The 26,038-nt window shown below is 27.8% G+C and overlaps 1 non-coding gene across 1 annotated transcript; it reads right to left on the bottom strand.

The window, feature by feature from the left end:
- Positions 1 to 20,079: 20,079 nt before the first annotated feature.
- Phum_PHUM399050 lies at positions 20,080 to 20,152 on the bottom strand. The gene has a single exon. It is a non-coding gene; the product is annotated as a tRNA-Phe (tRNA).
- Positions 20,153 to 26,038: the final 5,886 nt, after the last annotated feature.

The raw sequence follows: 26,038 nt of genomic DNA, 5'->3' as shown, positions 1-26,038 counted from the left end.
TACGAGAGAGAGAGAGAGAGAGAGAGAGAGAGAGAGAGAAATCGTTTGTCATTTAAAAAAAAAAATGGCGGGATTTAAAAAAAAAAAATGTAAACTAAGCAGAAGACGAATAAAAAAAAAAAAAAGTTTCGAAACCCGAAATGTAAAAAGTTTTCAAAAAAAAAAAAAATTTTTTTTTTACCTTTTTTTTTTTTGGGGGATTTAAATTTAAATTTAAGGAAATCAAATTGAAAAAAAAACGTTTTTGGAACGTTCCAGAATAAAAAAAAAAAAAAAACTGGAAAATTTAAAATTTAAAAATTTTTTTTTTCTCCCAGCTAATAATAATGACTTTTTCGGATTTAACAAAAAAAAAACCCCCCGAGAAAAAAAAAAAATTTTTTTTTTAAGCGGGCGTAAACGATAACGATGATAACAATGATAAAAATCCCTAAAGAGATGTGATATAAAAAATTGAATTTTTTAAATATTTTACGTACGCCCGTTAAAAAAAAAATTCTAGAATTTTCCGATTCTGGAAAACATACACAAACACGGAAAATCTTGAAAGGTTTTCCTGTTTTTTCTATTTTTTTTTTTTTTTTACAACGGGTTTTTTATTATTTCACGTGTGTCATTATTTAATTCGGGTATAAACTTTTTTTTTTTTTTTACCTTAAACGAGTTGTGCCAACATTACAACGTTAATTTAAAAAAAGAAAATTTTTTTTTAATGGAAATTTTCTTTTTCTTTTTATTATTATTATTATGAATAAAAACTTAATAAATTTTTTATAAACTTTTTTTTTAAAAAAGTTTTTAAAAAATTTATTTATTGAAAATTATTAAAATTATAACATTCTAGAAATTTTTTTTAAAACGAATCATTCTAGAATTTTTTTTTTTTTAATATTTAATGGCGTCGAATGTAGGAGTTGGAAAAGAAAAATTCGTTTTGAAGGTTAAAATAAAATTTTTTTTCCTTCGCCTTTCTTCCTACCCCCCCATCTCTCTCTCTTTTTTTACTTTGTACCTCCCTTTTCAGGATTTTAAAAATCATTTAAAGTACGTTAAAGAAAGAGAGAGAGAGAGAGAGAGAGAGAGGAAAGTTTCGAGCACTGGAATAATTTAAATTTGATTTTATGTATAAAAAAAAAAATTTTTTTCATTACGACTTTTTTTCGGGGAGGGGGGGAGAAAAAGGAGGAGAAAGAAAAATATGGGAGGGGAAATGGGGGAAATGAGGAGAAGGAAAGGGAGAAGGGGCACACCTTTTTTTTCATTACTCGGGAGAAATGCAGCATTTCGCACTAACCTTTCCACCCGGTAGCAGGGAGAGTGTGGGAGACTCAACCGAAACCACTATCCGACTAAAACTCCTGGTCGTATTTCACTGTGCTTTTTCCTGGAGGGGAGGCGTCCGTGGTAATTTTAACTCGCATTTCAGGCTCAACCCCCCACAGGACCAGAACTATCAGGTCTGCACTCGGGAAAGTGGGAATACCACCCGGGAAAGATCCCGGTACTCCCCCTTTATACCCTTCGAGAGACAGTTCCGAGCTGCCTACATCGTTACTGCTTCTTTCGCAGAGTCGGCGAGTGTCTGGAGAGACAGACAGAGAGAGAGAGAGAAAAAAAGAGGTGCCTGGGATCGCGAATTCCATTAATCTATCATCTCTCCTCTTTTCACATCACAGCCCCGCATTTTCCATTATTGGATCAAGTATCCAGTTTCACCCCCCACGGAACAAGGGTCGGCGCATTCTTAATGCCTTACTAGGTCACTTATCTCCTTATTTAGGTACAGGTCTGTTCTTTTTTGAACGACCTGAAATTGAACCCCCCACTCTCAGGATTTGAACCTACCCAAGGAGGGACATCTCCATGTTTCGAATACGATTTTTGTAGCCCCCCCTTTTTTTTTTGATTAAAATCGATAAAATAATTTGTTAAAATGGAGACAAAAAAAAAGTTAACGAGATAAACAAAGATGCCGACAGGAAGAGGAAACAAAAAGGAGAAAAAGGAGGAAGAGCAAAAAAAAAAGGAAATTCGGCGGTGAATGAATTTTCCAAACGTAAAAAAAAAGGATAAACAAAATTTTCTCGGTTGTTTTTCCCAGTAATTACGCACTATAATACTTTTTAATTATAAATATAAAATATTGTCGTCGGACGATAATCGTAAATAAATCATATTTTAATTTGTTTTTTATTTTTTTTTGTTGTTTGTTTGTTTGTTTGTTGGATATTAAAAACCTCCCCCTCTTTTCTTTTTTTTAATGGTAAATTCATTTCCGTATTAAAATTTTTGTTAGAAAAAAAAAAAAAAGGTTTTTATAAATTTTCCATCTTTCTCTCTCTCTCTTTCTTTCTTGTTAATTTGTTTGTTTTGTATTTCTTTTGTATGTTATGTCAAAAAAAAATCATTTTTCGTTTGTTTGTTTGTTTGTTTGTGAATTAACATTTTTTAAAAAAAAATGAAAAATGTTTTTTAAGGCGCGGTCTTTTTTTTTTTTTGTTAAAAAACTATCGATCGATTTTTCGTTCGATTTTATCGTCTGCTTATAAAACAAACAAAAAAAAATTTTATTATTCAACGTTTGTTATAGTTAACTATAATAAATTTTATCTGACGTTTTTATCATTGGTCATTGTCATTGTTTTAAATTAAAAAAAAACAAACAAACAAACAAGAATCGAAATTTTCAAAAAAAAAATAAAATTTTTCTTTTTTTTTTTCTAAATAGAAAAAGGGTTTCTAGAATTTTCTATTTTTTTTTTTAAATAATATCGAGTCCTCGTTAAAATTTTCCGGTTTTTCCGATTCGAAAAACAAATTTAACAAAAAAAATTATTATTATTATTATTACGGATGAAATGCAAACGCGACGTGTATAAAGGGAAGAAGAAAAAGGGGAAAAATTGAATTTCGTTTAGAAAACAAAAGGAAAAATTTTTTTAATGAAAAGAAAAGAAAAAAAAAATTTTCCTCCTTTTTTCCTTTTTTTAAATTAAAGTCCTTCCTTGCAAAGGCCTTGAGGGAGAGAGCAAAGGGAAAAAAAAGTTAATTAAGAATAAATACCAAAAAGAGAACAAAAAAAAAAAATTATTATCATTATCATTATCATTATCATCATCATTATTAATATTTATTCCAGATTTTTTTTTCTCCCACTTTTATTACGGTATTAAAAAGAATAATAATAATAATAATAAAGTAGAAAAAAATATTAATTTTTATATAAATACGAAAAACGTTGAATGAAATATTAAACTGAAAAAAAAAAAACAACAACAACAACCGGATTACAATCGTAGTAAAAAATTCAAGCTCGGGGGAGGGGGGAGAGGAAGAGAAAAAAACAAAAAAACGGAAGAAAAAAAAAATAATAATTTTTTTGTTTGTTTTTTATCTCTCTTTGTCTTTCTCTTTCCCTCATTCTAGTACAATTTCTCTCTCTCTTTCTCTCAACGTCGTACAATTTCTCTCTTTCTTTCTCTCAACCTCTCTCTCTCTCTCTCTGAGAGCATCCCTAATATGCATCACACAATAACCGCAACAGTTAATTTTTTTTTCGTTTTATTAAAAAAAAAAAAAAAAAAAAAAAAAAAAAAACAATTAATCCCGTTCGTCCGTTCAACTCTTGGGAAATTATTTTACACTTTTTTTTTTTATTCCCGTCCCCCCCCCTCCCCATCCCTCACCCGGAAAAAAACGTTCGGGTAAATAAATAAATAAAAAAAAGAAAAAGGAATCTTAAAGAAATGGCTTGCAAAAAAAGGAAAAAGGAAAAATGGGGAGGGGAGGGGGATACGACTTTTTATTTTATTTTATTTATTTATTTATTTATGTGCGTTCGTAAAATTTTATTTTTTTTTTTTTGGTTTAAAAGTAAATTTTTTTTTTTTTTTATTATCTTCTGCTTTTTTTTTTTTTCATTTCTTATAAATTTTAATAATTAAAAAACTTTTAATTAATGTAAAGTATAAACACAAAAAAAGTGTAGAGTACGAGACGGTTAATTGATGAGAATATACATTTTAAAAAAAAAGGAGGGGAAGCGAAGTGGGCGGGGAGAAGAAAAGGTGAGAAAATTAAGGAGGGGAAAAAATTGGAGAAAGAGAGAGAGATAGAGAAAGGGAGTGTGAGGGAAAAAGGAAATAAAAAAGTACGGGAAAAAGTGAAAATTTGATAAAATGAGTAGGAAAAAAAGGAGGGGAAATAAAAATGATCGGGGAATAAAAATGATTGGAGGGAAATGGAAAAAGGGGAGGGGCGAGGTGAAAATGTGGTGTGGGGTATCGAAAAAAAAAAAATCTGTTTACGTTTAACGGTAAACGTGTGTGGGGGGATGAGGTAAATTTTTTTAAATTAAGAAAAATCAGGTACGTAAATAAGTTAATAAAAACAAAATGGTGGCTTTTAAGAGAAGGGAGAGAGGAGAGGGAAGGGGGAGTTAAGAGAGGAAACGAGGGGTGTACAAAATGAATTATGAGATATTAAAATGATTTAAAACTTGTTTTGACGTTGAAGTAATAAATTTTTGTTATTTTTTATTTTTTTTTATGGGATTTTGCAATTTTTTTTATTTTTTTATTTTTTTTTAAAATGTAAATTCAACCTTTTACCCCTCCTCTCCTCTCATCCCCTGCCTTTCTCCCTTTCAACCCCGTGAAAAAAAAAGAAAAAAAAAATTTATTTACTCGGTTATATTAAAAATAATGACCCATGGTCTAAAATTATTATTATTATTATTACTTGTAAATATTTTTTTTTCCGGGTGAAAATTATTATTATTAAAATAAATATATTTATGTATATTTAGGGGGGTGACGGGGGAGTGGGAGATTTATTATTACGTAACATTATTAAAATAAATAAATAAATAAAATGTCAGATTTCTTTTTTTTTTTAGTTTTTATTTATTTAATTTTTTTTTGGGGGAGGGGGGGGTTCGCGTATGTAAAAAACAAATAAAATCTGATTCCCGCCATTATTCCCGCCGATACCGCCACCGATTTTGCTCCCCTTCCCTCTCCAAAAAATAAAAAATAAAAAAAAATTTCTTTTTTTTTGTTTTTCTTTACACATCATCCACCCTCTCACTTCCTCCTACCTTATTTTTTTTTTACCGTTTCCTTTTCAATTTTTTTTTTTGTTTTTTTTTTATTATTTTTCTTTTCGAACCGGAAACGATTCAAAAACAAAAAACAAAATGGATACTTTTTGTTTTTCTTTTACGAGATTTCGTTTCAATTTTAAATTATTTTATAATTATTCGACCGCTTTTTAGTTTTTCCATCCATCATCATCATCATTATTATTTTTTCATTTGAAAACTCGATGAAGAAAAACAAAATTTTCATCCGTTTTATATTTTTCATTCGTTTCCGTTTTCCCGACCTTTCTCTCCTACCCCCTACACCCACCCACACACACACACACACACACACATCAGTTTAAATTTTTCATCCACGCTCCCGAAAAGAAACAAAACATCGGAATAACATTTATTATTATTATTATTATTTATTTATTTATTTTTCTTATTCCCACGTTTCTCAACTGTATAAAGTTCAAATCGAGTTTAAAAAAATAAAAAACTGTCGCGTGCGTGCGTGATTGTGTGTGTGTGTGTGTGTGTTGGGTTTTGAATAAATCATTATGAAAAAAAATGTCACAATAATGACGACGAGGACGACGACGACGACGAAAAAAAAATACCTCAAACGTTAAATTTATGTCAAGATGTACAAAAAAAAAAAGAGAAGAAGACAAGAAGAAGAAGAAGAAGTGGAAAAAAAAATGGAGAAGACGTTTTCCCGGTTTTTTAACTTGAATTTTTTTTAATGATGTTAGCTCGAGACGCGACATACTCGAGAGAGAGGTGTCACGTCTATATATATATATATTTTTAAGGTAATTTTCTCAAGCAGACGCTTTTTTTTTTTTTATATACACTTTTACAATCGTTGACCGTGTAACGAGATAAACGTCGGAGAGATATAAAAAAAAAAAATTTTTTTTTTTTATTAATTAAAATTTTTCGCGCCATTTTTTCTTTTATTATTAATAAATAATTAATTTTATTAACTTTTTTTCATTATCAATTATTATTATTATTACTATCATAAAGTCTGGACGTTTATTAATATATTTTTAATTTTATAAAATTTAACATTTGACATTTGACATTCAAGTAAAAAAAAAAAAAAATTTCGACTCAAATTCTTTTCATTAACGCGACATTATTATTCAACATTGAATTTAAATTGTATCTATCTATCTATCTATCGTCTGCTTTTTTGATATTAATTCAATCAATATATTAGAAAGTATTTCGGGTTAACGGGGAGAGAAAAGGGGGAGAGGGAGGGGAGGTTTAAATGATTCGATTCACTCAAGGAAATTGATTTTCAATTGAAAGGAAAGTAATAAAAAAAAAAAAAAAAGTTTTCTTTCTACTCTATGAGATGCGAACTAAAGCTATAAAAAAAAATATATATATATATATATATATATATCTATAAAACTTGCTTTTGTTACTGAATGTAATGTTGAAAGAAAGAGAGAGAGAGAGAAAGAGATAGAATTAATGCAAGAGAAAAAAAGATAAAAAATTAAATTATAATATTTATTAAAAAAAAATTTTAATTCTAACGCAAACAGATTAACGGATATTAAAAAAAAAAAAATTGTATCAGATAAATCCAATAATTTATGCTTCATTTGCTTTTCCATTAATATAATAAAATTTTAAATATAAAGTAAAGTTTAAAAATCATCATTATCATCATCATTATTATTATTAAAGTTAAAGTTAAATAAAAAAAAAAAGAAGAAGAGAAAGAAAAACATTTTTGTTAATTTTTTTTTTTATAAATTTAATTTATGTTATGTAAATTAATTAATAAATAAAAATATATTATTATTATTATTATTATCATCATTATTATTAGAAAAATTTATTAAGTAATTTACTTATATTATAATTTTATTAAATAAAAAGAAAAGAAAAGGAAATTTTTAAATATGTCGGACGTATCGATAGGAAAATATAATTATAAAAAGAAAATAATTTTAAAAAATGGCGGGTTAAATCGACGAATGGAAACGAGTCTAATGCCACGTCATAGAGTAAATAAACAAAACAATAACAAATCGTCCGCCATTTTTTTTTGTTTTTGTTTCGACGAGTTCGGAAAATAATTTAATTAGAGCATGCATTTTTATTATTAAAAGACTTGTGTTTTTAATTGCGCGCGCACGTAAAGTGATTTCTTTTTAAGGGGAAGAAGTGAATATGTATACGTATAAGAAAAAGAAAGAAAGAGGGGAAAAGGGGTAGGGGTGGGGAAAAAAAGACGCGTTGAAGCAATAATTCTTGAAAATGGATTTTTTCTGTTTTGAAACGTCAGAAACTAATTCATTTTTTTTTATTTTTATTTTTTTTGCAACAGGAAATAAAATGAAGAAAAAACAAAAAAAAAAAACGACGACGGGGGAAGAGGGTGGGTGGGGAGAAGGGGGAGAGGGAGAAAGGGGAGGAGGGGGAAGAAGGAAAAACGCGTCGTCTTTTTTTTTTTTTTTATACATTTAAGCTTTTATTTTCAATTAAATTTTTAAATGTGACTTTTTTTTTAAAAAAAAAAAAAACGTAATTAAAATTTGATGGGAAAGACGAAAGGAAAACTGAGTGCAAGAGAGAGAAAGAGAGAGAAAGAGAGAGAGAGAGAGAGAGAGAGAGAGGGAGATTAAAATGAATAATATTAAAATTAACACGAGAATTTTTTTTTTTTTTTTTGAAAAATAAAAGAAACAAACAATCGACGAAAAAAATGTGAAAATAACGGGCAGGGGGGAGAAGGACGGGAAAAAAATTTTTTGAAAAGAGTTATGAAAGGAGATAGAGAAAGAGAAAAGGAAAATACAAAAAAATTTTCTCTCTCTCTCTCTCTCTTTCGAGGAAACAATACACACACACGGTCGGTCAAATTCGTGTAAGAAATGAAAATATTTTTGACGGAAATAATCATTTTATGTCTGATACAATACGAGAAAATACGGGAAAAATTTCTATTCTTTCCTATCGATAATAATAATAATGATAATAATAACAATAATAATAATAATAATATTTAAAAACGAACGAACGAGCGGACAAACGAACGTGAAAAATACGAACGGTCGCGAATAAAAAAAAAATTTTTTTTTTTTTATTTTCACACAACGGAAATTTTATTTGTTTTACACTTTTTTCGATTGATTGATTGATTGATTGATTGAAATCGTGTTATTTGTTATCAAACGATTCTATATGAATTTTTTTTTTTTTTTTCGATGCGAAATCATGGATAATTAAATTTTTTTTTTTTAACTATTTTTGCACCCTCGTCATTTTTTTTTTTTTCATTCCAATAAAGTAAAAAAGAATGATGATGATGATAATAATAATAATAAAACGAATTCAACGGGAAATAAATTTTAGTGACTTTGATTTTTTTTTTTAGTGTTACAACGAACGACTAAAGAGAGAGAGAGAGAGAGAAGAATGAAAATGTTTAACAATAAAATTTAACTGTTTTTAACAAAAAAAAAAAAAAAACGAATTGAGTCCGAATGACAAAATTGAAAATAAAAAAATAAAAAAAATTTTTTTTTTTTCAATTTGATTTTTATTTTATTATTATTATTCGAACGGTTTGCCAAACGATACCGCCATTATTGAAAATGGAATGCATATGTTACGGGTTTAGTATTGTACGTGCGTAATGCGTTCCCTACGACAATTTCCCCTTCCCCTCCACCTCCTCCTTATTTTGTATTTTTTTCTCTAAGAAATTGTAATCCTTTTAAAAATAGAAAAATACCCGTATCCCGTTTTTTGTTTTGTCCTCCAGGAATAAATGTTTAATATATATAATATCTCAATAATAATAATAATAATAATGAAAAAAATTTTAACCGATGACGTCACAAGGAGGTCACCTGTACATTTTTTGTTTACATGCGAAAAAAACAACAGTAGGAGGAAAATTCAAAAGTGACGTCATTTGCCGAGCGCAAAAAACGATACGAATCGATTTATTTATTTATTTAATTTATTTTTAATTAAATTCCTGTCGTCGTAATTAAAATCAAATTTCAATAAATAAATAAAAAAAAAACAACAAACGACAGGAAATCCTAAAAAAAAAAAAATTTAAGATTTGACGTCAAATTTTTTTTTTTTACGTAAAAAAAAAAAAAAAAACACCCGACAGTTATTTTAAACGACAGCAAAATATGTCTGACAATCAACGTCAATTTTATTTTTACCGCTATAAATAATAATAATAATAAAAACTTTTACGCTTTTCTTGTTGTTATTGTTGTTGTTGTTGTTTTTGTCTTTCGACAAATAAAATTTTATTGTTTAATTATTATTATTATTTTTTTTCCCGTTTTTTTTTTGGCGGAAAATTACGATTCGATTAAATAAAATAATCATGACGATGTCGATAATCACGTGGAATTAAATCAATAAACTTCTTCCGCGTTTAAACCCCCCTCTACTTCCCTGCCCCTACGGCCCCCCACGCGCGAGGCTCATCACACTCCCCATCTAACCTCATTTTAATTACTTTTTGTATAAGTTATAAAACCTTTTTTTTTATTATTATTAAACCTTCCAAAATTTTTCCAGAAATTAACTTAAAAAAAACTCTTCTCCAGCATCATCATTATGGAAACTTCGACAAAAAGGTTTTATAAATAAACGACGATGAATGATTATGATGATGATGATGATGATAATAATAATAATGAACTCTTACCTTTTATTAACTTTCGAACATTTGCCCGCCATTGTTGTTTTTGTCGTTGTCGTCGTCGTTTGTTCTTCTGTCGCTGTAGAATCAAAACAGTCGATTTCCCAAGAGAAGATGAAGCTGCCTGTGTGTGCAAGATGAAAATAAGAAAATAGATATTAAAGTTAATTTAAAATGTTATCAATAACCATATTGAATTATCATAAACGGAAAATTTCAACGGAAATGATAATAATCGGAAATGAATCAATCGAGAGGAACGAAAGGGTGGGAACACAAAAAAAAAAGAATTTTCCGAAAAGAAAATAATGATGATGACGAATGAATAAATTTTTTTTGTTAAACGTTAGACCCCCGCCCCTTTTCCTCCCCGAAAAAAAATAAAAGAAAGTTTTTTTAATTGTTACTAAAATCCTTTGCTGTTGTTGTTATTTTTTCAGGGGGGGCGATGAAGAGAAAGAGGGGGGAGTTCTATGAAAGGAAAAGTTTTCTTTTTTTTTCCTCCTTCTTTTAAATTCTTTTCTAAAAAAAAAAAAAAAGGTTAAAAGCACAAAAAGGAAAACACCACCACAAAAATGAAAGGAAAAAAGGAAGGGAAAAAAAGGAAGGAAAAAAAGGAAGAAAAACCTTCTTAAAAGAAAAATTGAGTTTTGAAAAAATTTTTTTTTTTTTTTCTCAGCGGTCGTCATCATCCAACTTCAATTCATGATGAAAATTTCTTTTTTTTTTTCTCCAGTAAATTTTTTTTTTCTCCAGCAAACTCTTTTTTTTTATTTTTTATTTTTTGCTATAAAAGTAATGAAGAAGAATGAAAAACTCTTTCTTCGTTACTTTTCTTTCTTTTTTCCGCCAGTCGAAGCACAAAAAAGAAATTGAAGCTTTTATTCAACCAATTCAAAATATAACTTTTTTACCTCAAAAAAAGAAAATTCCCCCCCCTCCCGCCAGAAAATTTTCACACAAAAGCACGACGGGAAAAATAAAACTCACCCGGTTTCCCTCCCTCTTCTTCCCGTTTTAAAATAATTCAAAATTTTGATTTTGACACGTAAATCAAAAAAAAAAAATTTTCTTCATGTGAAAATAGTTTTAAGATTTGAAACACACACACACCGTACGGGAAGTTGTGTGAAACCGCATAAGGGATTCCTTCGGGATTGAATTTAATTAGTAAAGACTCCTCCTTTTCCTCCTCTTTCTTTTCCTCTTATCAATTCAACAAAAAAAAAATTATTCATTCCTAGAATGAATAATTTTTTCTCTAGAAAATTTAAAATTGGTTCCATTTCATTTTATTTAAAAACTCACTCGTATTATTATTCATTCGGAATAAAAAAAAAAAAAGGGACAAACGTCAAACCTTTTCCAACATTTTTTTTATTTATCCTTCCTCCCTCCTACGCAAGCTCTTCTCCATTCACCGACCCCACGTCCCCCCGCCTTTTTTTTTTTTTTCTGGAGTTTTTCATAATTTTATCACTCTCGTCATTAAAATTATTATTATGCAATTAAAATTAACTATATGAGGCAAATGAAATCGTAATTAAGATCCCGTTTTTTTTTTTAATGACGTCGACTGAATAATAATAATAATGACAATGATAATGATAATAATGATAATGATAAAAAAGAAGTCGATTCCGGAATATAAATTTTAGAGAAAAACTCACACAAAAAAAAAAAAATTTTTTTGGCGGTACGAAAGGCAAACGTGGGAAGTTGAATTTGTAGTGAGGGAGAGGTAGAAAAAGGGGAGGGCCGGTTCCCTCACCCCCCGCCTTCTTCCTCACCTCGCGAAAAAAAAAAATTGAGTGAAAAATGAAATAATTTTTTTTGTTGTTGTTGCTGTTTTTGTTCTTGAATCGGCCCTGATTTTAGCTTTGGATAACACAAAAGAAAAAAAATTTTTTTATTTTCATTGTGTTTCGACTGATTTCGTTGAGAAAAAAGGTTTTTACCCCTCCCTTCCTCCCCTCCCCTCCGGTTTTTTTTGTTTCCTTTTCAATTTTTTTTTTTTTTTTTGTTAAAATCAAAATAATAATAATAATGGTAACGAGAACGAGGACGAGGACGACGACGATGGGGAAGACAATTAAAAATTTTTATTTCGCGTTTGTTTGTTTGCTTGATTATTTTTACGTGAAAGACATTTGATCGTCACAATAAAAATTTTTCGAAAATAACAAACAAAGAAACGAGACGAGAACAAACGAACACGTTCATTTAAAACAAACATGTTTGATCGTACCGACATGATTAAAACAAAACATAATTTGTTTTTTGTGTTTAACTAATATTGTTTTATGACGTCATACATCGTCGAAATTAATCGAAAATGAAAATTTCTTATTATTATTATTATTATTATTAACACGCGCACCTACGCACATTTATGTCATTTTTACTCGAATTAATCGTAATATGATACTCGTGTGACGTGTTAAATTTTTCACCCGAACTGTGACGTCATAATAAAAAACATGACACGTTCGTTCGTTCGTTCGAGTGTATGTTAAATTATATGAAAATTTATTTTAAATTTATAATGATGATGACGTAATTATTATTATTATTATTATTATTAATTCATCAAATCGGAAAACTTTGTCAAAAGAAAACATATTGCCAACATAACTCATTACAATATTATTAATATTATTATTATCGTTAAAATTATTTTTTAAATAAAAACGTAAGAAAAAAAAAATTTAAAATTCAACGTTGCTGCGATCATGTTTTTTTTTTTTTTCGTATTCCTGAAAAAAAACAAACAAACAACAACAACAACATTAAGAACAACAACAAAATTTAACTTTAAACGATTCGATATAAATAAAAAAAAAAAAATTTTTCTACACTACAAGAATACATTATCATTTTTTTTTTTTGGTTGTTGTTGTTGTCTGTTTTTGTTGTAGTTTTTAATCAAAAAACCCGAAAAAAAGAAAAACATAAAAAAAGCGAACAAACAAAAAAAAAATATTCAAATTCGGTAACGAAAAAAAAAAAGAGGAAAAAAAAAGTTTTTCGAAAAAAAAAACTTTTCGGATTTTGTTGATTTTTTTTTTTTTTTTAAGAAAATCTGGATTATTTTGTTTCGTTTTTTTTTTTTTTAAATCCTGTTTTAAAAAAGGATTAAAGAAATTATCGTGGTTTTAGAATATTTGATAATCTTAAATCTCACTTTTAACTTTTTTTTTTTTTTAAAACGACAAAAGTTAAATTTTTTTTTTTTTTTAATCGTTCGTGTCGTTAAACAAACCGTTAATTGTTAATTATTAAAACGATTACGATGATAATAATGATAATCAAGAAAAAAATGACCGTTTTTTAACGTGACGATAACGGTTATCGATAAAGTGACGAATGATCGACGAAAACGAAAACGAAAAAAAAATTAAAATTATTACGCGAAAGAAAATTGCCGGTTATATAAATTGATAATTTGTTTCGTTAAAATAATAATAATAATAATAATAATAATTACGTAAAATTTAAGTTAACAAACACGAAACAAACAACAACAACGGACGACGAAAAGTTTACAAATTTAAATAATTAATTAATTAATAATTATAAAGTTAAATTTAATTTAATTATTACGTATACGCGCGTGTTAAAAAAAGAAAACATTGGACAGGTTATAATTTGACGTGGCAGGAGAATAATAGAACAACATTTCAATTTACGAATAAATTTTCCTATTTTCCTATTTTTTTTTTTCCGAACGTGAACAACAAATTTCGACGTAAGGAAAATATATAAAAATGACACACACCGAATGGAAAAGATATTGCGAACGAGAGAGAGAGAGAGACAAAGAGAGATGGAGGATGCCATCGGTGGAAAAGAGAAGGAAAAAGAAAAAAAAATGATTTAACAAACCGTGAATTTATATATATGTATACGTACATTATTAGATAATAAACCCATATGGATGAAAAAATAAAATAAAAAATATGTTGCGGAATTGATTTGATAAGAGTGATAAGGGGAGATGGAATGAGGGGGGGCGAAGGGGGTTGAAGGGGGTGGCAAAACGAACGAAAAACAATCGTTTACAAAACGATAAATTTCGATTCGAAATTATTATCTCAAAAAAAAAAAAAAAATAAAAATACAAAATCAATTTAACGATCGGGGAAAAAAAATAACAAAAATTTACGAAATCCTTATAAACCATTTTCATACGTGACTTACGATAAAAACAAACAAACAAACAAACAAACGAACAAACAAACCGAAAAAAAAAAAAATTTAAAAATTAAAAAAAAATCCAACCGGGAAAAAAAATTACTAAAACAAATTTAAAATTTTTTTTTCGTTTTGTTCAAAAAAAAAAGGGAAAATTTTACGGAAAATTTTTTAAACCGGAAATAATTATTAAATAACGTAATAATAATAATATTAATAATAATAATGTTTCTTACGAGAAAATAATCATATCCGTTTAGCTAAGAAAAATTTAAAAAAAAAAAAAAAATGGCTGTCGTCGTTGATGAGAGTAACGAGAAAGCGCGCGCGTAAATTCAAAATTACTTTTAACCGGAAGTTGTTTTACTTTATTTTTTTTCTCGTCGTTGATGATGATTATAAAAAAAAAAAAATAACGGTTTTTTTTGACGAGGTGATGATGATACGATTTCGCTTTATTGGCGACTTTTCCATAATAATAATAAAATTTTTTTATTTTGTGAAAATACGAGGTTTTTTTTTTTTTTTTTTTTTGAAAATGTCGTCGGTTAAATATCGTTAAAAAGAAAATAATAATAATAATAATGGGTAATTAAACTCGAGGTCATTTTTTTTAAAAAAAAAAAAAAAAATCTCGAAAGACACTTTAAAATTTTTTTTTTTTTTTTATTGTTACCCGAGTATTAAAATTTAACCCTTGAAAATATATAAAAAAAAATTTTTAATTTCGACTTAAAATTACCGTTATAAAATAAATGATTATATATATTTTTTTTTCAACCGTTTACTCATCAACAAACGTTATGGCGAGTCATAAAAAAAATAATAATGATAATAATAATAAATTAATTTGGTAATAAGCGTGGGAAAGAAAAAAAAAATTTACTGAAAATGAGTGAAATGCTGTCGTTGTTTAAAAACGCGGAAAAAAAACAGTAAAAATGGCGACGGTGGTTATAAAAATTGTAAGAAGGATAGCAAAGATGACTACTAAAAGCTACTAAAAGAACGAGTACAAACGACGAAGACTAAAAGCTACGCAAAGAACAACGACAAAGTACAAAGACTAAAAAACAACATCGGAAATCGCATCAACAGCGACCAAAACAGCAACAGCGACTAACGTGACTAAAAGAACAACGACAAACGACGAAGACTACATGAACACATCGGAAATTGCAACAACAACAACTTTAACAATGACGATAGACAAAATGATAAAAAACAATAATATCAGCAAGAACAACAACAACAACAACAACAACGATTACAAGAACAAACGGAAAACATAAACGTCAAACAAGAAGAAAAACAAAAAAACATAAACGCGGCGTAAAATTACGCGGTTTGCGTTATCATTACGTTATCAATTTCATATTTTTTTTTACTTTAAAACTTTTCAAATAAAATTTCCGACATTTTTACTTTTTTAATAAAAATTATTCAAACAAATTCGTTTGTCGAAATCTTATTTTTTAAATATTATTATTATTATTATATAGCATTTGTTTGTAAAAAAAATTTAAATTTTAGCGGAAAACGGTTAAGAGTTTTTTTTAAAAAAAAAAAAAAAAGAAAAAGAAGGAAACCCGATGAAATTTATGCTTTTACTACTATTATTTTCATTATTTTAGTCAGGTCAGCTCAAGAAATTGAACTTTCACCTTATCTACGTGTTATAAATTTTAAATGAAGTTTTTACAACAGTTTTTGATCTTCGTTTGAAAACAAAAAAAAAAGAGAGAGAGATAAAGACAGAGAGAGAGAGAAGAGGATAATAAGAAAAAAAAAAAGAAAATTTTTTTTTGTCCGCTTTTAAACTTTTCATTTTTTTTCTTTTTTTTTTTTTTTTGTTTTATGTTTTTATGCATGCGTGTATAACGCAAAATAAGTTTTTTCCTTTTTTTTTTCCTTCCTTCCTTTCTTCCTTCCTTTTTATTTCTTTCCTTTTAAATCTTTCCGTTGATTTTTTTTTAAGCTTTTGTACAAAAAATAATTTTTTTTTTTATAAAAAAAGAAAGAAAGAAAGAAAGAAAAGGTCTTTAATTAAATTTTCGTGTGCAACTTTTTTAACTTTTTTTTCATTTACGCGAATGAAAAGAAAAAAAAAAATTTCCTCCCCTCCCTCCCTTCCCCACCGGAAACGGACACAAAAAACCTACGAATGAAAAATTATTATTATTATTACTATTAATTATAATATTTTATTTAAACGAGGGAAAAAAAGGAAAAACAAACGAATTTTCGTAGGAATCGAAAATTCAAAACACAATGAATGAATGAATGAATGGAAAATATTAAATCGCATATATTTGTAAAAACGGAAAATCGTAAACCCCTCTCTTTTTCTCTCTCTCTCTCTCTTTTTTCACTTCCAGTTTCCTCTCATATATATATTTTTTTTCATTTCGTTTCAAAAATCAAACAAAAATTCTAGAAAGTTCATTCGTTTAAAATGTCGACCTTTTTCCTCGTTTTTTTTTTTTATCGAGAAAAAAAATTATTATTATTATTATTAATAATAATAATAATAATAATAATTTTAATGCGTACCGTTAAAAACGTTTTTTTTTCTACGAAAATATGAAAAAAAAAAAATTCCAGGAGGAACGTATTTAAAAAAAAAAAAAGAAAGTTTTTAATGGAAAAGTTTTTTGACGTTTTCTAATAATAATAATAATAAAATTGGGGAGGGGGGAAGGCAGGGAGGAAGAGAGAGAAAAAATTCATCAAAAGCTTTTTTTTTTTTGACTTTTATTATAACCGACAGAAACGTTTTGAGATTGGTTAATTAATTAATTAATTAAAAATTTTTTATTTTCATTTCTAAAGCGATTCAGGCACGTAAAGACTTGTAGTAAACGGAAAAAAAAGAGAGAGAGAGGGACAGGGGTGAATGGAGAGGGGAAAAGAGGGGTTGATGGAAATGAGGGAGAGATATAGAGAGAGAGAAATGAATGGAGAAGAGAAGAGAGAAACAGATGGAGGAGAAAAGGAAAAAAAAACAGATGAAGAATAGAAAGAAATAGAGAGAGGAGTAAATAGAGAAGAGAAGAGAGAGATAGATGGGAAGGAGGAAGAGGGAGGGAAAGAGACAAAGAGAGAGTTGAATTGAGAAGGGAAAAAGATACAGATGAAGAAATGAAATGAAATAAAACAGAAAGGCAGATGGAGAAGAAAGAGAAAAGAGACTGATGATGGATAGACAGGGGTAGAGAAAAGTAAAGAAAGGTAAACGACGAAAAGAGAAAAATAAAGTGACAAATGAAGAGGAGAGAGAGAGAGAGAGAGAGAGGAAGAAGGAAGGTCTTCAAATAAGTGACGTCAAAATCATAATAATAGTTATTATAACAATTAGGAAATTTTTTTTTTTTTGTATCATCAAAAGGAAATTATCGATTCGCTACAATTCGATGTGCAAAAGGTTCGATTTTTCGTCTGCTTCTATCGGAAAAGGTTTTTATTCGAAAAAAAAAAAAAAAATTAGTCAACGAATAAATTCTAATTAATTGGTTAAGAACAAGTAGTAGTATTGGCTCGGTATCAAATTAATTTTCTAATTATCAACTTTTTCCATTTTTTTTTCCTTTTTTCCTTTTTTTAATTTAGGTTTCCGTTCGTTAAAAAAAAATAATAATAATAATAAATATATATATATATTTTTTTTAAACTTTGGTTTTTTTCCAAACGAACGCCCGCCTAATAAAATAATAATAATAATAATAATAATAAAAGGACGTTAATAAGGCAAACCTTTTTGAAAAGGTTTTTTTTTTTTATTATCCCCGATTTAAAAATTTTTTATTCGTTTCCTCTCGAATTTTTTTTTTTTCTTTACTTTATGTATTTTTTTAACCCTTTTTTTTTCTTTTGACTTCCCTCCTTACCCCCCTCCCCGTGTTCCAAAAGAGCAGCAGCAACAACAACAACAAAAGCAACCACGGAAAATGAAACAATCGTAACAACAACAAAAAGGAAAAAAAAAAATATGTCGAGAATTTTTCGATACAAAAGACTAAGAAAAACCAAAAAATCTTTTCGCTCATAAAAAAAATAAAAATGGGGAGGTTTCGGTAGGGAAGGGAACGCGGAGGGGAGAGGGTAAGGGGAAGAAAAAAAAGAATTTTGGATTCGCGGCGAAAAAGAAAAAAAAAAAAATCGTAAATCTTTGAGTAAAACCAACCAACATGTTAATTTATACGAATTCTCATGAAATATAAATTCTGGACCCTCATTCCAGCATCCTCATTTTTTTTTTGGCGCAGGGTATGAGGATGGCGGCATGGGAGAGGGGGGTGAGGGGAGGAGAAAGGCGGTGGTGGTGGTGGCACTTCTTCATTTTTTTTTTCTCTTTTCGTTCCGACATGAAAAACTTTTAGTATGATTTACGCTTACTAAAACGCCAACTTGAATAGATAATTTAATTTTTTTTTTAAGTAATTGTTATTTAACCGAAAAGAATTTTTTTATTTCTAGAAATTTCTAAAAGCGAACTACTACACTTCCCCCCTCTCTCCTCCCCCCCATTTGAACAGGAGATAATTTTTTTTTTTTTCATTTTAAAAAAAAATAAAAAAATATTTTTCTTAATATAAAAAAATTTTTTTTGTAAAAAACATTTCGAATCGAATAATCTTTAAATCGAAACATTATAAATAAAAAAAAATGATGACGTCATAGTTGTCGTAGCGAAAGAAAAAATGAAAAAGTGCAAAAAAAAAATTTCAAAAGACGAATCTAATTCCACGAAAAAAAAAATTTTATAAACATGGTCAAAAAAAAAAAAAAAAAAAAAAAAAAAACCTGTCACTTTTTTTAAAAGTAAGCTTACTAAATAAAATGTTGATAACGACAACAACAACAACAACAACAACGATGACGTCAACGTTGACGTCGACGTCGACGACAACAACGACAGCAGCCCGCATTTTTTTATTTCTTATTTTTCCTTTCCTTTCATTTCCTTTTATTTATATCCTACCTACGTACCGACAGCCATTTTTTTTTTTTTTTTGAAAAATCTCTCGAATGTTAATAATAATAATAATAAAACAATTTAATTAATGTTTGACAATCGCAAAAAAAAAAAAAAAAACATTTCTTGTTAATTGTTGGTAAACGTTTGTTTGTTTGTTTGTTTTTCAAAACCGAATTTTTTTTGTTTGTTTTTCTAAATGACTGATAACAAAAAGATAAAGCAAAAACCTTCCGTCATAAAACAAAAAAAAAAATTATCTTTTCCATTTACACATATATATATATATATTTTTTTTTTAATAATTAATAATAATAATAATAATGATGATGAGGATGATGATGATGATGATGATGACGTTGATGATGATTTTGAATAAAGGTTGATTTTTCTTTGTATTCACTTTTATAACGAATGAATGAAAACAATAATTATGAATTATCAAAATTATAATTAAGTGGTGATGATGATAATAATAATAATAATAATAATAATATTTAATTAAATTTAAAAAATAGAAATTATTAACGTTAATTAACTTTTTTAAAATTATTATTATTGTTATCGTGATTCGGGTGAAAAGAGAGGAGAAAGAAAAACTGCACGTGATGATTTTTACTATTATTATTATTATTATTTTCATAAATCGAAATCGAATCGAAATAGAATGAAAAATTTTTGTTTTTTTTTTAATCGTTGTTAAACTTTAAACGAGTTTGATAAGGATGAATTCCGAAAAGTTCGATGACCTCTTCGTTACGTTTAAACAAAAAACTCGCACGCGAATTTATTTATTTTGTCGTGTACGAATGTTTAATTTAAAATAATAATAATAATATTTATTTATTTATTTGTTTTTATTTTAACTTGCCGACGGCTTTCCTCCTCCCCTTTCACCCCCTTCTCCAGATATTTCCAGTTTTCGATACGATCGAATCGCGGGGGATTACGAAAAATTTTTTTTTTTGCCGAAAACAATTTAAAAAAAAAAGGAAGGGGATATTGTTACTTCTCCCCCTTTTCACCCTTTCCTCCTCCCCCTCCCCCACTCACACACCGTAAAATAAATAAAAATTGATAATGAGAGAGGGGGAGAGAGAGAGAAAAAAAAAAGTAACATGCCGAAACCCGGGATCGAACCAGGGACCTTTAGATCTTCAGTCTAACGCTCTCCCAACTGAGCTATTTCGGCACACGATACACACTTATCGTTTTAATTCAAGTTTTCTTACGAAAAAAAATTCAAATTTTTTATTTGTTAATTTTAATTTCTCGTTAATTGGCTTCGATAATAATAATAATAATAATAATCAATTATTTTAATTATTTTTATTATTATTATTATTATTGTCATCGTCGTATTCCGCGAGATTATATTAAAAAAAATGGATTTAAAATTAATAAAGTTTGAAAAAATTGACTAATTACAAAAAAAGAAAATTTTTTTTTATATATTTAAAGTCATTAAAATCTCATTTTTTATGGGGGAAAAAAACGAAAAGAGTTTATTCAATTTCACTTATCATTTTATTGACAGGAGATAATTTTTTTTTTTTAATGGGAAAACATTTCAATCATTTTAAACACGCTCCTGGAATTCCTGGAGAAACAAAAAAAAAAAAAAATTAAACAACTTGTTACTCAATGAAATTAAACATTTTTTTTTAATCGTCTGGAAATTGGAATCGAATGGGGGAAAAAAAAAAACAAAAACATTTCCCCCCCCCAAAAAAAAAAAATTAACAATAACAAAAGGCCCACAACACGAATTCCGATAATAATAATAATAATATCCAGAAAAAAAACCGCCATTTTGTAACGTATCACAAAATTTCATCGTGATGTATATATATAAAAACTTTTTTTTATTCCGCCATTTTTTAAAAAAAACTCGGAAAACTTTTGATTGTTTGTGAGGAAAATAGATAGAGAGTGGGGGAAGGTAGGGGAGGGGGGGTTGGGAGAATATGGACAATAAGAAAATCAAGTTTTAAATCGATTGAAAAAAATTTTTTTTTTTTTGTGGAAACCATTGCTCGGTGAAAAAGTTACGGTGGAAAAATGTTTTTAGTTTATTTTTTGCTTTTTTTTAATAAAAAAAAAAACTACATCTGACCTCTGACCTCTTTCTCACACACGAATCTCATCATCAATAAATGTTCTATGTTTGTATATTCGTTCCCTTTTTGCTCTTTTTTTATCCAGAATTTTTATTTTTTTTTTTTTTTATCCAGGAGTGAGAGGATTATTTTTACCCTCGAAGGGTTAAAACCATTACATCAACTGATAAGGTTTTTTTTTTTTTGGTTTAAAGTCATAATAATAATAATAATAATAACGTATTCGAAAATTCGAGAATCAATGTTTATGAATAAGAGATAAGGTTGTCAATCGTTTTCCATTCAATTCCAGTTCGATCCCTTCCAAAAAAAAAAAATAAAAATACACCGAAGGAAATTTTTTTAACCCTTAGCGATTCCAGATGGTAAAAAGTTAAAGAATAATTTATGACGTAATATTAAATACGTTAATGTTCGCGTTCCGTACTGGAGAAAAAACCCGTTAACAATAGATTATGGATATTTATAAATAAACCATAAAAAAATAAAAATAAATAATGCGTTTTTATTAACGCATAACGCGCGCATCGTCATCTTCATCCCTTTTTTCATATGAATATAAAATCTCATATTTGATGATAAAAAAAAAAATTTACTGGAGAAAAAAATTTTTTTTTCCCTTCTCCAGTCTGGAATTTACTTGTTTGAATCGATAAAAAAAAAAAAAAAATTTTATTCCAGGTACCCGAATTTTTTTTTTTTTTGAATGTTTTAAAAATATTTGTTTTAGTTTAAATTATCATTATTATTATTTAAATTTCTGGAATCTTCTTTATGAGATTTTATCATTATTATTATTATCATCATACCCATTATTATTATTATTATTATTACAAGTGTTAATTTAATATTCATTAAAATTACAATCGATACGCGGCGTTTTTGTTTTGTTTGTTGAATATTTCATAAATTATTTCGCGTCGTGATTTTATTTAGTAATAATAATAATAATAGTACTAATAATAATAATAAATTTAAAATTTGATTGATTTTAATTTATTCGACTGGAAAAAAATTCCAAAAAATAATAATAATAATAGTATTAAAAAATTTAAGAAGAAAAGAATATGAAAGAAACAAACAAACAAAACTTTTCGTGCGGATTTTTTTTTTTTTCTCTTTTTAAAGGGAACTCTAGTGAGAATTTTTCTTTTTTTTTTTCCAAAACAAACAAACAAACGAACAAACAGACAAAAAAAAATTTTTTTGGAGATAACAATAATAATAATGATAATTTTGAATTTCATAGCGTGAAAATCTTTTTTTTAAGTTTTTTTTAAAAATAATTTTATTACTTTATTATTATTATTATCATCGTGGTTTTTTTTTTTTTTACCGCAACGTAATTTTTAATTGGAAAAATAAAAAATCGTTACGCGATGATAATGATAATGATGATGATGATGATGAAAATTTTTTTTATTTTAATTTAATTTATTCCCGATTGTTTTGTTTGTTATTTTCCTCGTCCCTGTTTTTTTTTTTTTTTATCGCGTTGAAATTTTAATTTTTTATTTGGGGGCGGGCTTTATAAAATAAAAATTTCTGGAAATTCAATTCTCTAAACCCCTCACTCCCCTCCTCCCTTCCTTCCTCCTCCACCGGTATTTTAACCTTTTATTTAAATAAATAAATAAATAAATAAATTATCAACTCGAGAAAAGGAAAAGCAATAAAAAAACATTTTATAACGTTTTTTTTTTTTTTTGCGGATGCAATGATATAAGAAATAATTTATAATAATTACACCGTGGGGAGATTTAACGGTTGTTTTACTCGGTTGTTCCTCTCCCCCCTCCCCGCTCACTCTCTCTTTCGAAAAAAAATGGCGCGAATGTTTGTACAGGTAAAAAAAAAAAACAAAAAAAAAAAATTTTATTTTTAGTTTTTTTAAAATTCGAATTCGATACTTAATAAAAGAAAAACGTTATTTCGTGATAATAATAATAACCTCATTGTTAACCCCCCTCCTAACCGCCCCCCACCCCCCTACTTGCCCCCCGCGGATAACGTCGACAAAGCCGCCGTTATTTTCCCACGGGTTTTTTTTTTTTTTTCAACGAAAGATTTTCTAAAAAATTTACCTTTTATCGTTTGTTGTTTGTTGTCGAAAAAATTTTCTTTTTTTTTGGAGGGGGGGAAAGGGAGGGAGTTAAAATTAGTTATTCAAAGCATTTACATTCGACGAGAGTTGGGAGTAGGGGTCGGGTCTTTTTTACTTCTTTGACCTAACAAATTTTCGCTCAACGATATCTTTTCCAGTTTTTTAAAAAAAAAAAAAATTTTTTTTTTTTTTTTTTTTCATTGAACATTCCAGAAATGTAATTCATTCTCTTTGGAATAATTTAATATATTCTACCTTTTTTCCTGGAGTCTTCTCTCCTTTGTCGCAAACTGATTTTCTTTAATGGCGTTATAACCGTCGCATTTTTATTGTCCCTCAGCACTTTTCACCTTATAAATTTTTATTTATTTCCATAATTTTTCCTTTTTTCATGTCGACCTGGAATAACAAAAAAGAAGAAAAAAATAAGAAAATAAAATTAACGTTAAAATTATATTATTATTTTAAATAATTTATTATTATTATTATTCTGTGTGTGTATGTGTGTGTATGTGTGCGAAAGAATGTTCTAGAATTTTCACCGTGGTAAAAATAAATTGTTTTTTTTTTTCCAGCTGGAAATAATTTTTTCCGACTTATAATTTATATAATAGCAGTTTATAAGTTTTTCTTTTTTTTTTCAACTTTGGCTAAACTTCAAAGAATTCTTTTTTTTTTGTTTTCCTCTTTCCCCCCACCTTTCCCCTCCCACCGATAAAAAAAGGGATGAGTGTCGTCATTAAATTCAGTAAAGAGGTTTTGAAAAGGTAAAAAAAACGAATCGAAAATGATGAATTAAAAAAGCAAAAAAAAAAAATCCTTTTGATATTATTATCATCATTATCATTATTATTATTATTAGTATTTTTTTTTAGAGTCCTTTGGCAGGTAAAGTAAATTTTCGAGAGGAAAAGGTCAGGAAAAGGATGTCGACGAAACCGAAAATTGAACATTAAATAAAAATAAAAAAAAATTTTCTGAAAAGGTTAAACCCGCCCCCCACCTTTTCAAAACCTTCTTCCTGGAGGGCTGGAAAAACAAAAAAAAATTACGAAAAGGTGTTTGTTGTTTGCCAAAAAAAAAAAAAAATTCTCCAGGAGATGAATATAAATAAAATAATAATTAATAATGATGATGATTATTTATAGAAACTCTCATAAATTATTAATAATAAATTTTCTGTGGAGGAGGGAAGGGAGGAGAAGAAAGAGGGAGGGAAGGAGAGGAGAAAATCGTTTTTTTGCCATTTTGATATTTTAAGGTTCAAAAAGAGAATATGATGACATTTATTTACCTCTTTTTTTTTTCGAAAAGGTTTTCAATCATCGCCTTGACCGTCAATATTTCATTTATTTTTGTCTTAAAATGATTTAAAAGGTTTTTTTTTTTTTATAATAAGTGATAAGAGTGTGAGAATGCCCTTTTCCAAAAAAAGGAAAAAAGGATAAAAAAGGACAAAGAAAAAAGGAAACAAATTTAATATTTTTTTTTTTTGCTTTTCTTCATTTTTTTCTTTCTTTTTTTATTTTGTCGATGCGGCCCATTCAATAAAAAAAAAATTTTTTTCGAGATGCTGATTTCGACAAAAAAAATTTTAAATATTTTATTAGCTAAATATTCCGAAAAAAGGAGGCATAGAAGGAACCATATCCGGTTTTACATTTCCGTATTTTTCCTGCCCAACGATCGATCGATCGATATAAATAAAATTTTTAAATAAATTAAATTTTTTTTTTTTTAACGTATGATAATTTTAAGTTTTATGACGTAACGCGCGCGCGATATTTTCCCGCCGAAATTCTAAAAAATCTTACTCGCAACCTGAAAATTCGAAATATTTAATTTCCTCCATCCTGCTTCCCCCCTTTTCCCCTCTCAAATACAACAAATTCCTACTTCTTAAAACTTTTTTCACATTCTTATTTTTCCAGTAAAAAAAAAATTACGTCGCGACGATGACGATAATAATGATAATAATAATAATAAAAAATGTCGAAGATAAATAATTAACCCGAGAAATCGAATAGAAAATTCAAATAATAATAATAATAATAACAATTTTTTTTTCCCGTCTAATGCACATCAATAATGTTAACATTAAATAAAATTAACAATCGATACAAATTTTTTTTACTTATAGCAAATAATAATAATAATAATAATAATAATAATAAAAGCCAACGGCCATAGCGTGCTGGTCACACCGGTTCCCGTACGATCACCGAAGTTAAGCAGCATCGGGCGTGGTGTAAACTTGGATGGGTGACCGTTTGAGAACGCCACGTGCCGTTGGCTTAAAAAGAGCAAAAAAAAAAAAAAAAAAATGAGAACAAGACAAAGTAAGAACCAAAAAACAAATCTTGTTCTACTGTCGACCTGAGGCAGCTCGACGAGAATGTGAATTTCACTGCTTCTGACCCTGGCCACTCCAAAGATGTTAGTCACCGGAGCCCAGTTCAGGAGACAAATCGTTCCCATCGAAAAAGACGGACTCAGGAAGACCTTCAAGAATTGATGTGGTGCTATCTTATAATAAGTGGCACCACCGAAATTCGAGTATTTGTCCCTAAGGAATCGGGTAGAAACCTCGGATAAATACTTAAAAACTCCGACAAGTAGCCTTGTCGTGTTTAATGGTGGATAATAATAATAATAATAATAATAATAATAATATTTATTAATGGGAGTAAAATAATGAAGAGAGAGAGAGAGTGAGAAAGCGGAAATTCCAGAAAATTATTCCGAATGGAAAAAAAGATTCCAGAAATAATTTTTTATTTTTTTTTATTAAAACTTTATTTCCGGTTTGAATAAAAACGAAAAAGAAAAAAAAAATGGCGACTTCATTATTATC

The sequence above is a fragment of the Pediculus humanus genome, genomic scaffold, assembly GCF_000006295.1.
Source record: "Pediculus humanus corporis 1103172107910 genomic scaffold, whole genome shotgun sequence".
In the NCBI taxonomy this organism is placed as follows: Eukaryota; Metazoa; Arthropoda; class Insecta; order Psocodea; family Pediculidae; genus Pediculus; species Pediculus humanus.
The sequence above is the reverse complement of the archived record's forward strand: the minus strand, read 5'-3'. Positions and strand labels throughout refer to the sequence as shown.